Source organism: Nerophis ophidion, linkage group LG12 (genome assembly GCF_033978795.1).
Source record: "Nerophis ophidion isolate RoL-2023_Sa linkage group LG12, RoL_Noph_v1.0, whole genome shotgun sequence".
NCBI lineage: Eukaryota > Metazoa > Chordata > Actinopteri > Syngnathiformes > Syngnathidae > Nerophis > Nerophis ophidion.
Genome location: NC_084622.1, coordinates 62,313,865 through 62,334,273, shown reverse-complemented (window position 1 = coordinate 62,334,273; position 20,409 = coordinate 62,313,865). Strand labels below are relative to the sequence as shown.

Genomic DNA, 20,409 nt, shown 5'->3' with positions numbered 1-20,409 from the left:
AAACATGTGTCCTGGGGCCGGAATATTTATTTTTAGGAACACTAATACAAAACCTCACAATAACGTCTGATTGAATACTAAAAACCTTATGACAGACCAGCTTAAAAAACTTAATGGAATTTGACATTTTTCTATGAACGATAAAACACTGAATATTAACAAAATATGAATGTCACGCCCGCTTTCCATCGACATATTTTACAATCATGTGAAACGCAACAAAAATGCAACAAACGGTGAAATATGAACGTGAAGGGTACAAAATGAACCCACCTACAATCTAATGCAGGGGCGCTCACACTTTTTCTGCAGGCGAGCTACTTTTCAATTGACCAAGTCGAGGAGATCTACCTCATTCCTATTTATAATTTATATTTATTTATTTATGAAAGAGACATTTTTGTTAACAAGTTAATGGTGTTTAATGATAATACAGGGCTTCACGGTGGCAGAGGGGTTAGTGCGTCTGCCTCACAATACGAAGGTCCTGCAGTCCTGGGTTCAAATCCAGGCTCGGGATCTTTCTGTGTGGAGTTTGCATGTTCTCCCCGTGACTGCGTGGGTTCCCTCCGGGTACTCCGGCTTCCTCCCACTTCCAAAGACATGCACCTGGGGATAGGTTGATTGGCAACACTAAATTGGCCCTAGTGTGTGAATGTGAGTGTGAATGTTGTCTGTCTATCTGTGTTGGCCCTGCGATGAGGTGGCGATTTGTCCAGGGTGTACCCCGCCTTCCTCCCAATTGTAGCTGAGATAGGCGCCAGCGCCCCCCGCGACCCCAAAAGGGAGTAAGCGGTAGAAATGGATGGATGGATGATAATACAAGCATGTTTAACACACATAGATTCCTTTCTTTCATGAAAACAAGAATATAAGTTGGTGTATTACCTGATTCTGATGACTTGCATTGATTGGAATCAGACAGTGGTGCTGATAACGTCCGCATTTTCAAATGGAGGAAAAAAAAAGTCCTCCTTTCTGTCCAATACCAGATGAAAGTGGTTGGATTTGGCATCTCATTTGTCCAACTTGCATACTCGTTTTTAAACAATTTGTTATGAGAGTAGCATATGTGTGTGGCCCTTTAATGTCTGGCAGCAGGTGAGTGACGTCAGTGAGTGTGCGGGTGGGCAAGCAAGTGAGAAAGCGGTCGCTGGGGGCGGGGGAGATATACATTGGCATCAAACTCCGTAGCTTGCTAGTTTGTGCACGCTAGCTTTCTGAGACTCTTATTTTGTTAGCACAGGCAGGATGAAACAGGTCTTTTATGGTGAAGACAGGAACTGTGCAGTCGGTTTTTAGAGTTTTGACAGTAGGTACGGAGTCTCTAGAAATAAAATGTGTTTCTCTGCGTCCGCCCTGTTAGTGATTTTTTTCTTAAATATGAGCTCGCAAGATCCTCGGGTGCCGAGAATGTCAAACAACTGACGAAAGCGAAGTCTTGGTATGATTGATGATTGCTCATTTTTATGTCTATTTTTTAATGCCTGGCTTGAGATCGACTGACACACCCTCCGAGATCGACCAGTCGATCGCGATCGACGTAATGCCCACCCCTGATCTAATATATCTGATATTTGCTGAATTCCCCCCAGGAATCAATAAAGTACTTTCTATTCTATTCTATTCTATATATCACAAAGCTTTAGAACTTTGTTGTGAAAATCTCCTTCCGCGTCTGTGGAAACGCTTCCCGCCCACATTGCTTGGTACCTCGTCTGAGCTGCTGTGATGTAGATGACCATAGTAACTAATTAGATTACCATAGTAACTGGTATATCATCCATAAGCGCAAATTCCAACCATTGAAATAATCTGTATAGTTGAAGACTTACGGTCATCAGAAAACATCGCTGCACATCATAATATACGGTTTTTATATTGATCGATATCAATAAATATTGATACTTTTTAAGACTTATTTAAGCCTGCCAATAAACACAGTCAAACAATTTTCAACTTACCAACGGTGCTATGTATCAGTGGAGAGAGTGTCTGGTAGCCGGGTAGGGTAAGTGTGATAATAAAATATGTTTTATTACTAATATTTTATTAATACAGTAATAAAATAAGAAAAGACTTGAAGATAGTTGCAGATTTGAGGCACTAGATGGCAGTGGTTCATAAGCACTAAAGCACTTAGGGAAGCACCTCATTAAACTCACACATTGGAAGTGTCAGGATGCACCTCACAACAATGTTTGACACACCTGTGGCACAAGTCGTGCGAAGGACAGGTGTGTTGTCCAGACGGTGAGTATTCCAGGAATTAATTACAGTCTTGTTTGTCACGAAAAACATTCGTTAAGTTTGGGTTCTTTTATGAATGTATTATGGGTCTACTGAAAATGTCACCAAATGTGCTGGGTCAAAAGTATACATACAGCAATGTTAATATTTGGTTACATGTCCCTTGGCAAGTTTCACAGCAATAAGGCGCTTTTGGTAGCCATCCACAAGCTTCTGGTTGAATTTTTGACCGCCCCTCTTGATAAAATCGGTGCAGTTCAGCTAAATGTGTTGGTTTTCTGACATGGACTTCTTTCTTCGGCATTGTCCATACGTTTAAGTCAGGACTTTGGGGAAGGCCGTTCTAAAGCCTTAATTCTAGCCCGATTTAGTCATTCCTTTACCACTTTTGACGTGTGTTTGGGGTCATTGTCCTGTTGGAACAGCAAACTGCGCCCAAGACCCAACCTCCGGTCTGATGATTTTAGGTTGTCCTGAATAATTTGGAGGTAAATCCTCCCTTTTTTTCATTGTCCCATTTACTCTCTGTAAAGCACCAGTCCCATTGGCAGCTAAACAGGCTCAGAGTGTAATACTACCACCACCATGCTTGACGGTAGGTGTGGTGTTCCTGGCATTAATGGCCTTTTCTCCTCAAAAAATATTGCTAGGTATTGTGGCCAAACAGCTAATTTTTTTTGTTACATTTGACATCTAATGGACAAAGATAAGACCTTTTGGAGGAAAGTTCTGTGGTCAGATGAAACAAAAATTGAGCGGTTTGACCACAATATCCAAATATTAACATTGCTGTATGTTTCTTTTAGATTTGGTCACATTTTTAGTAGACCCATAATAAATTAATAAAAGAACCAAACTGGTGTTTTTTTTTGCGTGACAAACTGTGTGCACCAATCACAAAAAAATAAGAATCGTAGAAATGATTGGAAACTCAAGACAGCCATGACATTATGTTCTTTACAAGTGTATGTAAACTTTTGACCACGACTGTATATTATGACCATACTCTGCTAAAATGCCTGCAGTGAGTCTAACACACCTTTATCATATATTTTTTTACATTTATTTTCCAACTAGTCAAAGGTCTCTGTAAGTGCCACTCTTGAAGAATATTGCAAAAGCTTTCAAGACAAAAAGCTGAGGATTTCCACAGAATGATAAACATTAAAATTCCTTTGACCTTACTATGCCTTAAAAATGAAAAATGCATTTCAGTGACGCATCGCCTTGAACGCACATCACGCTGAGGAGGAGGAGTCTGCAAAGGCTGAAACACAACTGCAGCATAATATTTGTACCCACTTATTATTTACAAGTGAATGAGAAAGGGCAATTAGTTGTGTGTGAAGTTAGCAGCAGCTTGAGAGGAATATAATCTGTTGACTCTCAGCCTGAGGAGGTGTGTTTAAATGGTATATAAAGAACTGATGGAGGCTCTATCTCGGCTGATTCAGTGGCAGGAAAGAAAACTTGCACATTGTGCAGCTGTTATATAATATGTTAATTGGCTCATTAAGAATAAGTTAGGGCAATTCAAATGAATCAAGTGTTGAGGTATATTAAACGAAATGAGCCAAATCCTTTTTAGTAGAGTTTGCAACCAGCAGGCAGTGTTATGGTTGTATTAAGTCCAAATGCAGTACATATAATTTAAATGATTAATTGTGATAAAGTACTAAAATGATGCTAATGTAAACTTATCCTGTGGTTAGTGCTGTTGCAAACATTTTCTTTACTTTCTCCCTCACTATTGCATTCCTTAAAGGGCTACTGAAATGAGATGTTTGTCACAACATGGCTTGGACGTGGATTGTTTCTTCGACGCAGATGAGAATCAGCACAAGCGAGGCGTGGACGTGAGTACATGGCTGTTTATTTAAACACTATAATAAAAAATAAACAAACTAAGGGCGCTCACAAGGAGGTACAGACACTTGGCTATGAACAAACAAAAGACTAGCTTAAATGCTGCAAAATACAAACAAGAAACAAAAACACTTGCTCGATTGGCATGAATAATAATAAACTATAAACAAACAGGCGGATCGGTGCGGCGTCTTCAGTAATGCGGACGTTGTATCGATCCGTTGTGGTGAAGAAGGAGCTGAGCCGGAAGGCAAAGCTCTCAATTTACCGGTCTATCTACGTTCCCATCCTCACCTATGGTCATGAGCTTTGGGTCATGACCGAAAGGATAAGATCACGGGTACAAGCGGCCGAAATGAGTTTCAGGTCTCTCCCTTAGAGATAGGGTGAGAAGCTCTGTCATCTGGGAGGAACTCAAAGTAAAGCCGCTGCTCCTCCACATCGAGAGGAGCCAGATGAGGTGGTTCGGGCATCTGGTCAGGATGCCACCCGAACGCCTCCCTAGGGAGGTGTTTAGGGCACGTCCAACCGGTAGGAGGCCACGGGGAAGACCCAGGACACGTTGGGAAGACTATGTCTCCCGGCTGGCCTGGGAACGCCTCGGGATCCCCCGGGAAGAGCTAGACGAAGTGACTGGGGAGAAGGAAGTCTGGGTTTCCCTGCTTAGGCTGTTGCCCCCGCGACCCGACCTCGGATAAGCGGAAGATGATGGATGGATGGATGGATGGATATAAACAAAACTAGCACAATGGCATAAATACAAAAACTTACACGGCATGGAACTATGGACGAGGGCATGAAGGAGGTGCAGCATGGGTAGCATGTGTGCGAGTGTGAAGATCCCAGAAAGCAGACAAGAAAAAGAGTGACTTAAGTAGCTATGATGATTAGTGAAAACAGGTGAGGCTGAGAACAGGGACGTGACATGACAGGTGAAAAGTAACGAGTTGGCATGGAGACGAAAACAAACCAGGAAGTGCCGAGACAGAACTTAAGTGTCCAAAAAACTAAACATAACCTGACCAAAACCAAAACATAAACTTACAGGCGTGACAATGTTCTTATTTAAACGGGGATAGCAGGTCCATTCTATGTGTCATACTTGATCATTTCGCGATATTGCCATATTTTTGCTGAATGGATTTAGTAGAGAACATCGACGATGAAGTTCGCAACTTTTGGCCGCTAATAAAAAAACCTTGCATTTACCGGAAGTAGCAGACAATGTGCGCGTGATGTCACGGGTTGTAGGGCTCCTCACATCCTCAAATTGTTTATAATCATAGCCTCCAGCAGCAACAGCTATTCGGACCGAAAAAACGAGAATTTCCCCAGTAATTTGAGCGAGGATGAAAGATTTGTGGATGAGGAAAGTTAGAGTGAAGCACAAAAACAAAAAAAAGAAAAGGCGACGGCAGTGGGACCGTTTCAGATGTAATTAGACACATTTACTAGGATCATTCTAGAAGATCCCATATCTGCTTGTTGTTTTCATAGTGTTTTAGTGAGATTGTAAAGTCATACCTGAAAGTCGTATGGCTGCGGTGAACGCCAGTGTATCTGAGAGAAGCCGAGGAGCCAAGATCACAGCTGCCTTTTTGAGCTGCAGGAGGTGGTCGCATAATCCACTGAAGTCTCTGGTAGGAGCCGACTTAATATCACAATTTTCCCATCCAAAATTGTTGCTGGTTGACGTAGTGAAAGATTTGTGGATGAGGATGAGGAAAAGTTAGAGTGAAACACAAAAAAAAAAAAAAAGGCGACAGCTCTAGGTGGCAGCAGTGGGACCGTTTCAGATGTAATTAGATACATTTACTAGGATCATTCTAGAAGATCCCATATCTGCTTGTTGTTTTCATAGTGTTTTAGTGAGATTGTAAAGTCATACCTGAAAGTCGGATGGCTGCGGTGAACGCCAATGTCTCTGAGAGAAGCCGAGGAGCCAAGATCCCAGCTGCCTTTTTGAGCTGCAGGAGGTGGTCGCATAATCCACTGAAGTCTCCGGTAGGAGCCGACTTAATATCAAAATTTTCCCATCCAAAATTTTTGCTGGTTGACGTAGTGAAAGATTTGTGGATGAGGATGAGGAAAAGTTAGAGTGAAACACAAAAAAAAAAAAAAAAAGAAAAGGCGACAGCTCTAGGCGGCGGCAGTGGGACCGTTTTAGATGTAATTAAACACATTTACTAGGATCATTCTAGAAGATCCCATATCTGCTTGTTGTTTTCATAGTGTTTTAGTGAGATTGTAAAGTCAGACCTGAAAGTCGGATGCGCCAGTGTCTCTGAGAGAAGCCAATGGAGGAGCCAAGATCACAGCTGCCTTTTTGAGCTGCAGGAGGTGGTCGCATAATCCACTGAAGTCATCGGTAGGAGCCGACTTAATATCACAATTTTCCCATCCAAAATTTTTGCTGGTTGACGTAGTGAAAGATTTGTGGATGAGGATGAGGAAAAGTAAGAGTGAAACACACACAAAAAAAAAAAAGGCGACAGCTCTAGGTGGCGGCAGTGGGACCGTTTCAGATGTAATTAGACACATTTACTAGGATCATTCTAGAAGATCCCATATCTGCTTGTTGTTTTCATAGTGTTTTAGTGAGATTGTAAGGTCATACCTGAAAGTCGGATGGCTGCGGTGAACGCCAGTGTCTCTGAGAGAAGCCGAGGAGCCAAGATCACAGCTGCCTTTTTGAGCTGCAGGAGGTGGTCGCATAATCCACTGAAGTCTCCGGTAGGAGCCGACTTAATATCACAATTTTCCCATCAAAAATGTTTTTCTGGTTGACGTAGTGAAACATGTTCGTTTGCCCGCTCTGTGTTAAAGCTTCACAACAAAGAAACACCGGCTGTGTTTCGTTTGCTGCAATCCACCGCTTTCCACCAACAGCATTCTTCTTTATAGTCTCCATTATTAATCGAACAAATTGCAAAAGATTCAGCAACACAGACGTCCAAATTACTGTGTAATCATGCGATGAAAACAGACGACTTTTAGCTGTGTATGGTGCTGGGCTAATATGTTCGCTACAACCCGAGACGTCACAAACACGCGTCATCATTCCACGACGTTTTCAAAAAGAAACTCCTCGAGAAATGTAAAAATGTAATTTAGTAAACTAAAAAGGCCGTATTCGCATGTGTTGCAATGTTAATATTTCATCATTGATATATAAACTATCAGACTGTGTAGTAGTGGCTTTCAGTAGGCCTTTAAACAAAAAGGGTAATGGTTGGGTGTACTCAATGCAAATATATTGTTAATGTTTGTCAGAAAACGCAAAATATCTGCAGAGGCCAAGAAGAAAAATCGAATCCATGTCAAAGATAAATTGGAAACAAGGCATAAAACATGTTTTCAAGCACATTAACACCTTAAAGGGCACGTATTGTGTGTTTTCTCTTTAGTGACCTATAAATGTTGTTACAATGTCACATAATAATGTTCATGCCATCGGAAGTGAGCCCTGTAAGCAGTTTTAAATGGCTTCCCGTGCTGTTTTACAGTCTTTTTTTTTTTTTATTGTGGGGTCTTATTGACCTACATGACTTACTCATATGGGAGTACCCATGTAAATGCACTGGACCTGTCCCCTCCCCTGCTGTGCTTCAGAAGTTATATAGCTGTGCTCTGCTTTGGCATCTAAAACAAAGCAAAGTCATCTTCTTACTCTACACCAGGGGTGCCCACACTTTTTCTGCAGGCGAGCTACTTTTCAATTGACCAACTCGAGGGGATCTACCTCATTTATATATATCATTTATATTTATTTATTTATGAAAGAGACATTTTTGTAAACAAGTTAAATGTGTTTAATGATAATACAAGCATGTGTAACACATATAGATGTCTTTCTTTCACGAGGACAAGAATATAAGTTGGTGTATTACCTGATTCTGATGACTTGCATTGATTGGAATCTGACAGTAATGATGATAACGCCCACATTTTCAAATGGAGGAGAAAAAAAAGTTGTCCTTTCTGTACAATACCACATGAAAGTGGTTGGTTTTTGGCATCTAATTCATCCAGCTTCCATACACTTTACAAGAAAAACATTGGCGGAAAATTCCGTAGCTTGCTTGATTGACATTCACGGCACCCGAGGGTCTTGTGAGATGACGCTGGCTGCTGCCAGTTCATTATTATGAAAAAATGACAGAGAGGAAGGCGAGAAACACTTTTTATTTCAACAGACTTTCGCGCCGTCCCTTCCGTCAAAACTCTAAAGGCCGACTGCACATTTCCTATCTTCACAATAAAAGCCCTGCTTCATGCTGCCTGCGCTAACAAAATAAGAGTCTCGGAAAGCTGGCGTGCACAAGTGATGTGCACGCCAGCTTTCTGAGGGATCGCTTGTGCACGCCAGTTTTCCGAGACTCTGTATTTAGTTAGCGCAGGCAGCATGAAGCAGGGCTTTTATTGTGAAGATATGATATGTGCAGTCGGCCTTTAGAGTTTTGACGGAAGGTACGGCGCGAGAGTCTGTTGAAATAAAAAGTGTTTCTCGCCTTCCTCTCGGTCATATTTTCATAATAATGATCTTGCAGCAGCCAGCGTCATCTCACAAGACCCTCCGGTACCGTGAATGTCATTTAAGTGACGTCTTGGTGAAGATTGATGATCACTCATTTTTAGGTCTATTTTTTTTAAAAGCCTGGCTGGAGATCGACTGACACACCCCCCGCGGTCGACTGGTAGCTCGCGATCGACGTAATGGGCACCCCTGCTCTGCAGGAGTCCAAAAGGCAAATACAACAGAAAGTGAGTAATATGGTTCCCAATTAAAGTCTGCATGTATCTTTTTTATGTTGAAATTAAATTAGCACATGAAAAAATATATATTAATTAAGTGTCTTAGATTTTTTTACGGCCAATGCAAATGATCAGCTCTGAACAAATGCTAAGTGTTGTAGTCGTCAACAAACTGCACAGATGGGCAATCCGCGTGGTCTCCAGCTCGAGTCCTCATTTGCAAAAGTACAGCTACACTATAAACCTGCAATTATAAAAAGGCTACCAGAGAGTTTAGAGAAAACAACACCATGAGGAAGATAATCCACCTCTGGAAAACAACAGTCTGTATGGGAAAGCTAACGAATGTCTCAAATGCTTTATTAAGAATAAGAAATGTCATGTTTGTTTGAAGGTAAATAACTGAATGATACAATTAGTGTGGACTTTTTAAAGAGGTATCAACATCATTAGCAAAACAAAAACAATACTTTAATCAATTAAACATGCAGTATATATATATATATATATATATATATATATATATATATATATACACAGTATATATATATATATATATATATATATATATATATACATACATACACACACACATATATATATATATATATATATATATATATATTTATTTATACACATATATATACACAAAAATATATATACACACACATACATATGTATATACATACATATATATATATATATATATACACACAAACATGTGTCTATGTATATATATGTACACACATATACATATCTATACACATATACATGTGTGTATATATATACATATATACACATACACATGTGTGTATGTATATATATACATATATACACGTATACATGTGTGTATATATAAAGATATAGATATATATATATATATATATATATATATATACATACACACACACATATACTGTATATAAATATTTACATGCATATATACAAATATATACATGCATAGATACATATGTATATATATATATATATATATATATGTATGTATACACACATACATATACACATATATATGTATATACATACACATATATACAGTATATACTCCTTATATATATATATATATATATATATATATATATATATATGGGTGTGGGGAAAAATTGATTCGAATACGAATCGACTACGTTGTGCGATTTAGAATCGATTCTCATTTTTAAAAAATAGATTTATTTTTTTGTGATTTTTTTTTTCTATTAATCCAACAAACCATTAAAAAGCAATACCATAACAATGCAATCCAATTCCAAAACCAAACCTGACCCAGCAACACTCAGAACTGCAATAAACAGAGCAATTGAGAGGAGACACAAACACCACACAGAACAAACCAAAAGAAGAGAAACAAAAATTAATATTATCAACAACAGTATCAATATTAGTTATAATTTCAGCATAGCAGTGATTAAAAATCCCTCACTGACATTATTATTAGACATTTATAAAAATAATAAAAAAGAACAATAGTGTCACAGTGGCTTACACTTGCATCGCATCTCATAAGCTTGACAACACACTGTGTCCAATATTTTCACAAAGATAAAATAAGTCATATTTTTGGTTCATTTAATAGTTAAAACAAATGTACATTATTGCAATCAGTTAATAAAACACTGTCCTTTACAATTATAAAAGTTTTTTTTTTTAAATCTACTACTCCGCTTGCATGTCAACAGACTGGGGTAGATCCTGCTGAAATCCTATGTATTGAATGAAAACAGAATCAGTTTGAATTGGAAAAATATCATTTTTGAATCGAGAATCGAATCGAAAAAAATCGATATATTATCAAATCGTGACCCCAAAAATCGACACCCAAAGATTTCCAGCCCTAATATATACACACACATATATATATATATATATATATATATATATATATATATATATATATATATGTAAGTGCGGGAAAAAAAATCACAAGACTACTTCATCTCTACAGAACTGTTTCATGAGGGGTTCCCTCAATCATCATTATTAAATACACAAACAAACTACAAAAAGGCAGACCAAGGACACGCTCTGTGGCGGATAATAATCTATACTATACTTAATACAAAACAGCACAATGTCATGACTATATACAAACAAAACAAAACTAGCACCGTGGCATGAATACATAAACTTACACGGCACGGAACTGTGGACGAGGGTGTGAATGTTGGAAAAGCATGGGAAGGGTGCGTGCGTGTGCGAAGATCCCAGAAAGCAGACAAGAAAAAGAGTGACTTAAGTAGCTGTGATGATTAGTGAAAACAGGTGTGAGGCTGAGAACAGGGACGTGACATGACAGGTGAAAAGTAATGAGTTGGCATGGAGACGAAAACAAACCAGGAAATGCCAAGACAGAACTTAAATGTCCAAAAAACTAACCAAAACCTGACCAAAACCAAAACATAAACTTATGGGGCGGCATAGCTCGGTTGGTAGAACGGCCGTGCCAGCAACTTGAGGGTTGCAGGTTCGATTCCCGCTTCCGTCATCCTAGTCTCTGCCGTTGTGTCCTTGGGCAAGACACTTTACCCACCTGCTCCCAGTGCCACCCACAATGGTTTAAATGTAACTCAGATATTGGGTTTCACTATGTAAAGCACTTTGAGTCACTAGAGAAAAGCGCTATATAAAATATAATTCACTTCACTTCACAGGCATGACAGTCTCATTACATCTGAGACGCTCACACTGCCGTCGCCCGGAGCTGTCGCTTTTTTTTTTTTTTTTCTTCCTAAGTCGTCGCTATCAATATCCTCAAACACGAATCTTTCATCCTCGCTCCAATTATTGGGGAAATTGTCACTTTCTCGGTCAGAATCACCCGCGCTGCTGGCATCCATGATCGTAATCAATAGGGTGGATGTGAGGATACCGGCAATCTGTGACGTCATCGTCTGCTACTTCCGGGAAAGGCAGGGCTTTTTTTGTGACTTTAAGGTTTTACTACTTACGTATAAAATACTACACGGTCTAGCTCCATCCTATCTTGCCGATTGTATTGTACCATATGTCCCGGCAAGAAATCTGCGTTCAAAGGACTCCGGCTTATTAGTGATTCCCAAAGCCCAAAAAAAGTCTGCGGGCTATAGAGCGTTTTCCGTTCGGGCTCCAGTACTCTGGAATGCCCTCCCGGTAACAGTCCGAGATGCTACCTCAGTAGAAGCATTTAAGTCTCACCTTAAAACTCATTTGTATACTCTAGCCTTTAAATAGACTCCCTTTTTAGACCAGTTGATCTGCCGTTTCTTTTCTTTTTCTCCTATGTCCCACTCTCCCTTGTGGAGGGGGTCCGGTCCGATCCGGTGGCCATGTACTGCTTGCCTGTGCATCGGCTGGGGACATCTCTGCGCTGCTGATCCGCCTCCGCTTGGGATGGTTTCCTGCTGGCTCCGCTGTGAACGGGACTCTCGCTGCTGTGTTGAATCCGCTTTGGACTGGACTCTCGCGACTGTGTTGGATCCATTATGGATTGAACTTTCACAGTATCATGTTAGACCCGCTCGACATCCATTGCTTTCCTCCTCTCCAAGGTTCTCAGTCATCATTGTCACCGACGTCCCACTGGGTGTGAGTTTTCCTTGCCCTTATGTGGGCCTACCGAGGATGTCGTAGTGGTTTGTGCAGCCCTTTGAGACACTAGTGATTTAGGGCTATATAAGTAAACATTGATTGGTTGATTTTTTTAAGAGCGACCAAAAGTTGCGAACTTTATCGTCGATGTTCTCTACTAAATCCTTTCAGCAAAAATATGGCAATATCGCGAAATGACCAAGTATGACACATAGAATGGACCTGCTATCCCCGTTTAAATAAGAAAATCTCATTTCAGTAGGCCTTTAAGATGCCAATAAAAGCAGTGTTTTTGCCGTGATGGGGGTGATATTAGTTTAGGGCAGCGGCTCTGCACGGTGCATGGAGACACATAATTAGCTGCGTTGGTCAGTTAGAGAGGATTGCTATTGGCGTTAAAAGGCATCAATCGGCAATGACCGATGACATACTTTAACACGGAAATTGGCGGATACACATCCCTGCTCATAATGGGAACCACAAAAAAATTCATTATTGGCTTTGTTTTTTTATAAGCTTATTACAAACAACAAAAAAATGTTGTCATAAACATAGTGAACATTCTAGACCAGGGGTTCTCAAATGGGGGTACGCGTACCCCTGGGGGTACTTGAAGGTATGCCAAGGGATACGTGAGATCTTTTAAGAAATATTCTAAAAATAGCAACAATTCAAAAAATCCTTTATAAATATATTTATTAGGGGTGTAACAGTACGTGTATTTGTATTGAACCCTTTCGGCAGAGGTGGGTAGAGTAGCCAGAAATTGTACTCAAGTAAGAGTACTGTTACTTTAGAGATGTATTACTCAAGTAAAAGTAAGGAGTAGTCACCCAAATATTTACTTGAGTAAAAGCAAAAAGTATGTCGTGAAAAAACTACTCAAGTACTGAGTAACTGATGAGTAACCTGTTCGTTTAATGATTCCGGCAACAAGTAATGCACAAAAACATAAAAATAGCAATGAGCAAATTCAGAGCCAGGAATATCTCTTTAGCAACTAAAACAATAGTATATATCAAATAATAATACATTAAAATAAAAAAAAATGAAGGCAAATTGAGCCACAATAACTTAACAGCACCATAGGCTCAGTAGGCATTGATTGATTGATTGAAACTTGTATTAGTAGATTGCACAGTACAGTACATATTCCGCACAATTGACCACTAAATGGTAACACCGCAATAAGTTTTTCAACGTTAATCAATTACTTAATAAATGACCAAGTCGAGGTGATCTACCTCATATATACATATACATACAAACATATCATATATATATATATATATATATATATATATATATACATTTATATATACAGTATATAATTTATATTTATTTATTTTGCCGTTTTTGTTGACATGTTAAAGGTGTTTTAATGAATATACATGCATGTTTAACATATAGATTCCTATCTTTCATGAAGACAAGAATATAAGTCGGTGTATTACCTGATTCTGATGACTTGCATTGATTGGAATCAGACAGTATAGTGCTGATAACGTCCCGGTTTTCAAATGGAGGAGAAAAAAAGTTCCTCCTTCCTGTCTAATACCACATGAAAGTCGTTGGTTTTTGGCATCTTATTTGTCCAGCTTTCATATTCGTTTTTATACACTTTACAAGAAATACATTGGCGGCAAACTCCGTAGCTTGCTAGTTTGTTTGCGTTGGCTTTCGGAGACTCTTATTTTGTTAACGCAGGCGCGATGGAGCGGCGCTTTTATTGTGAAGACAGGAACTGTGCGATCAGTCTTTAGGCTTTTGACGGGAAGTACGGTTGGAATAAAAACTGTCTTTTTTCCTTTACACTTTTGATTGATTGATTGACACTTTTATTAGTAGATTGCACAGTACAGTACATATTCCGTCCAGTTGACCACTAAATGGTAAAACCCCAATAAGTTTATCAACATGTCGGGTTCTACGTGTGACGGTCACGTGACCACCTGGCTCTGTTTGATTGGTCCAGCGTCACCAGTGACTGCATGTGATTGGTGAAACGCAGGCATGCGTAGTTCCTACTTTGAATGAGTTTCTGACAAAATCAAAACAAACAAAGCGTGCATTAACGGATCGATAAAAAAAAAAAGTAGCGAGTAGCGACCTGATTGCAGATAAATGGAACGGAGTAAAAGTAGCGTTTCTTCTCTATAAATATACTCAAGTAAAAGTAAAAGTATGTTGCATAAAAACTACTCTTAGAAGTACAATTTATCCCAAAAGTTACTCAAGTAGATGTAACGGAGTAACGGATGTAACCTCTGCGTTTCGGTACAGGGTTTCGGTTCGGTTCGGAGGTGTACCGAACGACACGGACATATCAAGTAGCGCACAGCACGTTGTGTAAACAAGGCACCATGAATTGATTTACGTGGACCCCGACTTAAACAAGTTGACAAACTTATTGGGGTGTTACCATTTAGTGGTCAATTTTACGGAATATGTACTGAACTGTGCAATCTACTAATAAAAGTTTCAATAAAAAAACAACAACACACGGCATGCAAGCAACGACTGGGCTATGATAGACTGACCACACCTCCTCTTTTCACGGGATATGTCCTCTTTGCTGTCCAGGTGGAGTTTCTTAAATTTATCGAATGTCCTGCATTTTAAGTCGGGGTTGCGTGTATTTTCAATGTACGTTCAGGGTTAAGAAGGGGCTAAAAACAAAAACAAAAAGTGGTGCACGCAGCAACATTTGTGAGGGAGGTGCAGAGACAGAGAGAGCGAGAGAGTTATGATAAACGCGCATGCGTCGCCAGGCTCTGCTTTTTATCCATCAATCAATCAATCAATGTTTATTTATATAGCCCCAAATCACAAATGTCTCAAAGGACTGCACAAATCATTACGACTACAACATCCTCGGAAGAACCCACAAAAGGGCAAGGAAAACTCACACCCAGTGGCCAGTGACAATGCTGACTATGAGAAACCTTGGAGAGGACCTCAGATGTGGGCAACTCCCCCCCCTCTAGGGGACCGAAAGCAATGGATGTCGAGCGGGTCTAACATGATACTGTGAAAGTTCAATCCATAGTGGCTCCAACACAGCCGTGAGAGTTCAGTTCAAGCGGATCCAAGACAGCAGTGAGAGTCCCGTCCACAGGAAACCATCTCAAGCGGAGGCGGATCAGCAGCGTAGAGATGTCCCCAACCGATACAGACGAGCGGTCCATCCTGGGTCTCGACTCTGGACAGCCAGTACTTCATCCATGGTCATCGGACCGGACCCCCTCCACAAGGGAGGGGGAGACATAGGAGAAAGAAAAGAAGCGGCAGATCAACTGGTCTAAAAAGGAGGTCTATTTAAAGGCTAGAGTCTACAGATGAGTTTTAAGGTGAGACTTAAATCTATAGATTTATCAGATTTAATTTTTTATTATCTATAGCAGGGGTGTCAAAAGTGTGCGGCCCGTAGCTAATGTTTTAAAGGCCCACGGCACATTCTAGAAATACTATTAAAATAAACAAAAACATAAACAAAGGTGAAATAAAAAAGCTTGAAGGCTAAATGTCATTTAGAAAAAGTAGCAACGTTGGCTAATAAAACAAAGCTGTTTTTTTTCCTTTCGAATTGTCATTGCTCAAAACATAATATTGAATCAAAATTAATGTTATTATGAATTCTTGACCTATCCGAGTTTCCGATTACTTCACATCAAATATTCCACTAAGAAAAATATTTTTGGTGGAAGAGTTAGCAAATTTGTTAAATAAATAATCAAAAAATGGATATTTTGTTGTTTTCTTACTGTAGCGAAAATGAACCGAACCGTGACCTCTGAACCGAGGTACGTACCGAACAAAATTTTTTGTGTACCGTTACACCCCTAATATTTATTGAATAATACCTCCACAAAATAAACTGTGAAAAGAAATGCAACAATGCAATATTCAGTGTTGAGGGTTAGATTTTCTGTGGACATGTTCCATAAATATTGATGTTAAAGATTTATTTTTTTGTGAAGAAATGTTTAGAATTAAGTCGATGAATCCAGATGGATCTCTATTACAATCCCCAAAGAGGGCATTTTTGTCACACCTGTGGATCATGTTTTGTTTTGTCATGTAATGTTTTGGATTTAGGACATTCAGTCACGTTTTGCACTTCCTGGTTTTGTTTGCTACTCATTAGTTTTCACCTGTCACGTCCCTGTTCTCAGCCTCACACCTGTTTTCACTAATGATCAGAACTATTTAAGTCACTCTTTTTCTTGTCTTCGGCCTGGGATCCTCACACATGCGCACGCACCCTACCCATGCTGCACCTCCTTCATGTCCTTGTCCATAGTTCCATGTCGTGTACGTTTTTGTATTTATGCCATTGTGCTAGTTTTGTTTATAGTTTATTATTATTCATAGCCAATTGTTTTTGTGCAAAGTCCTTTAGTGAAGTGAAGTGAATTATATTTATATAGCGCTTTTCTCAAGTGACTCAAAGCGGTTTACATAGTGACACCCAATATCTAAGTTCCATTTAAACCAGTGTGGGTGGCACTGGGAGCAGGTGGGTAAAGTGTCTTGCCCAAGGACACAACGGCAGTAACTAGGATGGCACAAGCGGGAATCGAACACGCAACCCCTCGAGTTGCTGGCACGGCCACTCTACCAACCGAGCTATGCCGCCCCTTTAGTTTATGTCCATCACTTCATGCCATCGAGCAGGTGTTTTTGTTTCACGTTTGTACTCTTTAGCCAAGTTTCTTCCTCCATTGTGAGCGCTTTTTGTTTTTTATTTGTTTATGAAATAAACATCCTTCGTATTGTGAGGCAGACGCACTAACCCCTCTGCCACCGTGAAAGGGATCTTTCTGTGTGGAGTTTGCATGTTCTCCCCGTGAATGCGTGGGTTCCCTCCGGGTACTCCGGCTTCCTCCCACCTCCAAAGACATGCACCTGGGGATAGGTTGATTGGCAACACTAAATTGGCCCTAGTGTGTGAATGTTGTCTGTCTATCTGTGTTGGCCCTGCGATGAGGTGGCGACTTGTACAGGGTGTACCCCCCCTTCCGCCCGACTAGCTGAGATAGGCGCCAGCGCCCCCCGCCACCCGAAAAGGGAATAAGCGGTAGAAAATGGATGGATGGAAATAAACATCCATGTAATTACATTCATGCCTGACTCGTCCCACATCATCGTTGCATCGAGGAAGCACAAACATCCACAGTGAAGTGAAGTGAATTATATTTATATAGCGCTTTTCTCTAGTGACTCAAAGCGCTTTTACATAGTGAAACCCAATATCTAAGTTACATTTAGACCAGTGTGGGTGGCACTGGGAGCAGGTGGGTAAAGTGTCTTGCCCAAGGACACAACGGTAGTGACTAGGATGGCGGAAGCGGGAATCGAACCTGCAACCCTTTAAGTTGCTGGCATGGCCGCTCTACCAAACGAGCTATGCCGCCCCAGGCCTGACAACTTTAAGTTGATGATTACTTCTATGTGTAGAAATCTTTATTTATAATTGAATCACTTGTTTATTTTTCAACAAGTTTTTAGTTATTTTTATATCTTTTTTTTCCAAATAGTTCAAGAAATACCACTACAAATGAGCAATATTTTGCACTGTTATACGATTTAATCAATCAGAACTGATGACATAGTGCTGTATTTTACTTCTTTAGCTCTTTTTTTCAACCAAAAATGCTTTGCTCTGATTAGGGGGTACTTGATTTAAAAAATGTTCACAGGGGGTACATCGCTGAAAAAAGGTTGAGAACCACTGTTCTAGACAAATGGACAAAAAAATGCTCCGAAGCACTTTGGAAAGATGGGAAAGCCGCATATATTGCAGTGGTCAAGTGTCCACTTTGGTTCACTTCACCGCCTGTCCTCGGCCCGAGACCGTGGCTAAATTTATGCCATGCACATCACGTCGGGATACTATTACCATCCTGCTTCCCTCCATACAGAAAGTCATGTGAACGCTGACCACAAAGCATCCGCGGCTGTCATTGGGCTTCCTGCTCAAACATTCCATATGTAGTCCTCCTAATGCCAAGCGTGTCCACACAGCAAGCCGATCCTCCACTTTCCCTCTTTACAACCATGCGAAAAGTCCATGCAAATTCCAAACCCAGAAGAGTCGGGCGCTATTTTGTGCATAGGCCGAAGACTGAGACCGATCGCGATCGTTACAGAGGGGGCGGCTGATGCTGAATCTCGGCTAAATGTGGATCGATACGGGGGTTGAAGAATTGCTGCCACTGTGGGCAGAGAGGAGGAGGAGGACCGGGTTGACAAATATCCCCTGCTGCCACATTAGGTCAGATCACATGCGAGATATCCCCGTGTGTCCCTTGGGTCGGCCGAATGCTGCGGGCGGCAGGATGAAAGATGAAGTCAATCAATGTTTACTTATATAGCCCTAAATCACTAGTGTCTCAAAGGGCTGCACAAACCACCACGACATCCTCGGTAGGCCCACATAAGGGCAAGGAAAACTCACACCCAGTGGGACGTCGGTGACAATGATGACTATGAGAACCTTGGAGAGGAGGAAAGCAATGTATGTCGAGCGGGTCTAACATGATACTGTGAAAGTTCAATCCACAATGGATCCAACACAGTCGCGAGAGTCCAGTCCAAAGCGGATCCAACACAGCAGCGAGAGTCCCGTTCACAGCGGAGCCAGCAGGAAACCATCCCAAGCGGAGGCGGATCAGCAGCGCAGAGATGTCCCCAGCCGATACACAGGCAAGCAGTACATGGCCACCGGATAGGACCGGACCCCCTCCACAAGGGAGAGTGGGACATAGGAGAAAAAGAAAAGAAACAGCAGATCAACTGGTCTAAAAAGTCTATTTAAAGGCTAGAGTATACAAATGAGTTTTAAGGTGAGACTTAAATGCTTCTACTTAGGTGGCATCTCGAACTGTTACCGGGAGGGCATTCCAGAGTACTGGAGCCCGAACGGAAAACGCTCTATAGCCCGCAGACTTTTTTTGGGCTTTGGGAATCACTAATAAGCCGGAGTCCTTTGAACGCAGATTTCTTGCCGGGACATACGGTACAATACAATCGGCAAGATAGGATGGAGCTAGACCGTGTAGTATTTTATACGTAAGTAGTAAAACCTTAAAGTCACATCTTAAGTGCACAGGAAGCCAGTGCAGGTGAGCCAGTACAGGCGTAATGTGATCAAACTTTCTTGTTCTTGTCAAAAGTCTAGCAGCCGCATTTTGTACCAACTGTAATCTTTTAATGCTAGACATGGGGAGACCCGAAAATAATACGTTACAGTAATCGAGACGAGACGTAACAAACGCATGGATAATGATCTCAGCGTCTTTAGTGGACAGAATGGAGCGAATTTTAGCGAATTACGTCGATCTCGGAGGGTGTGTCAGTCCATCTCAAGCCAGGCATTAAAAGATAGACATAAAAATGAGCAATCATCAATCATACCAAGACTTCACTTTCGTCAGTTGTTTGACATTCTCGGCACCCGAGGATCTTGTGAGATGACGCTGGCTGCTGCGAGCTCATATTTAAGAAAAAAATCCCTAACAGGGCGGACGCAGAGAAACACATTTTATTTCTAGAGACTCCGTACCTACTGTCAAAACTCTAAAGACCGACTGCACAGTTCCTGTCTTCACCATAAAAGACCTGTTTCATCCTGCCTGTGCTAACAAAATAAGAGTCTCAGAAAGCTAGCGTGCACAAGCTAGCAAGCTACGGAGTTTGATGCCAATGTATTTCTCCCCCCCCTCAGCGACCGCTTTCTCACTTGCTTGCCCACCCGCACAGTCACTGACGTCACTCACCTGCTGCCAGACATTAAAGGGCCACACACATATGCTACTCTCATAACAAAGTGTTTAAAAACGAGTATGCAAGTTGGACAAATGAGATGCCAAATCCAACCACTTTCATGTGGTATTGGACAGAAAGGAGGACTTTTTTTCTCCTCCATTTGAAAATGCGGACGTTATCAGCACC

The 20,409-nt window shown here is 40.8% G+C and overlaps 1 long non-coding RNA gene across 1 annotated transcript in view; it reads right to left on the bottom strand.

The window, feature by feature from the left end:
• Nucleotides 1–20,409, bottom strand: part of LOC133563854 (uncharacterized) — a 178,897-nt gene that overhangs the window by 52,141 nt on the left and 106,347 nt on the right. The window lies entirely within an intron of this gene.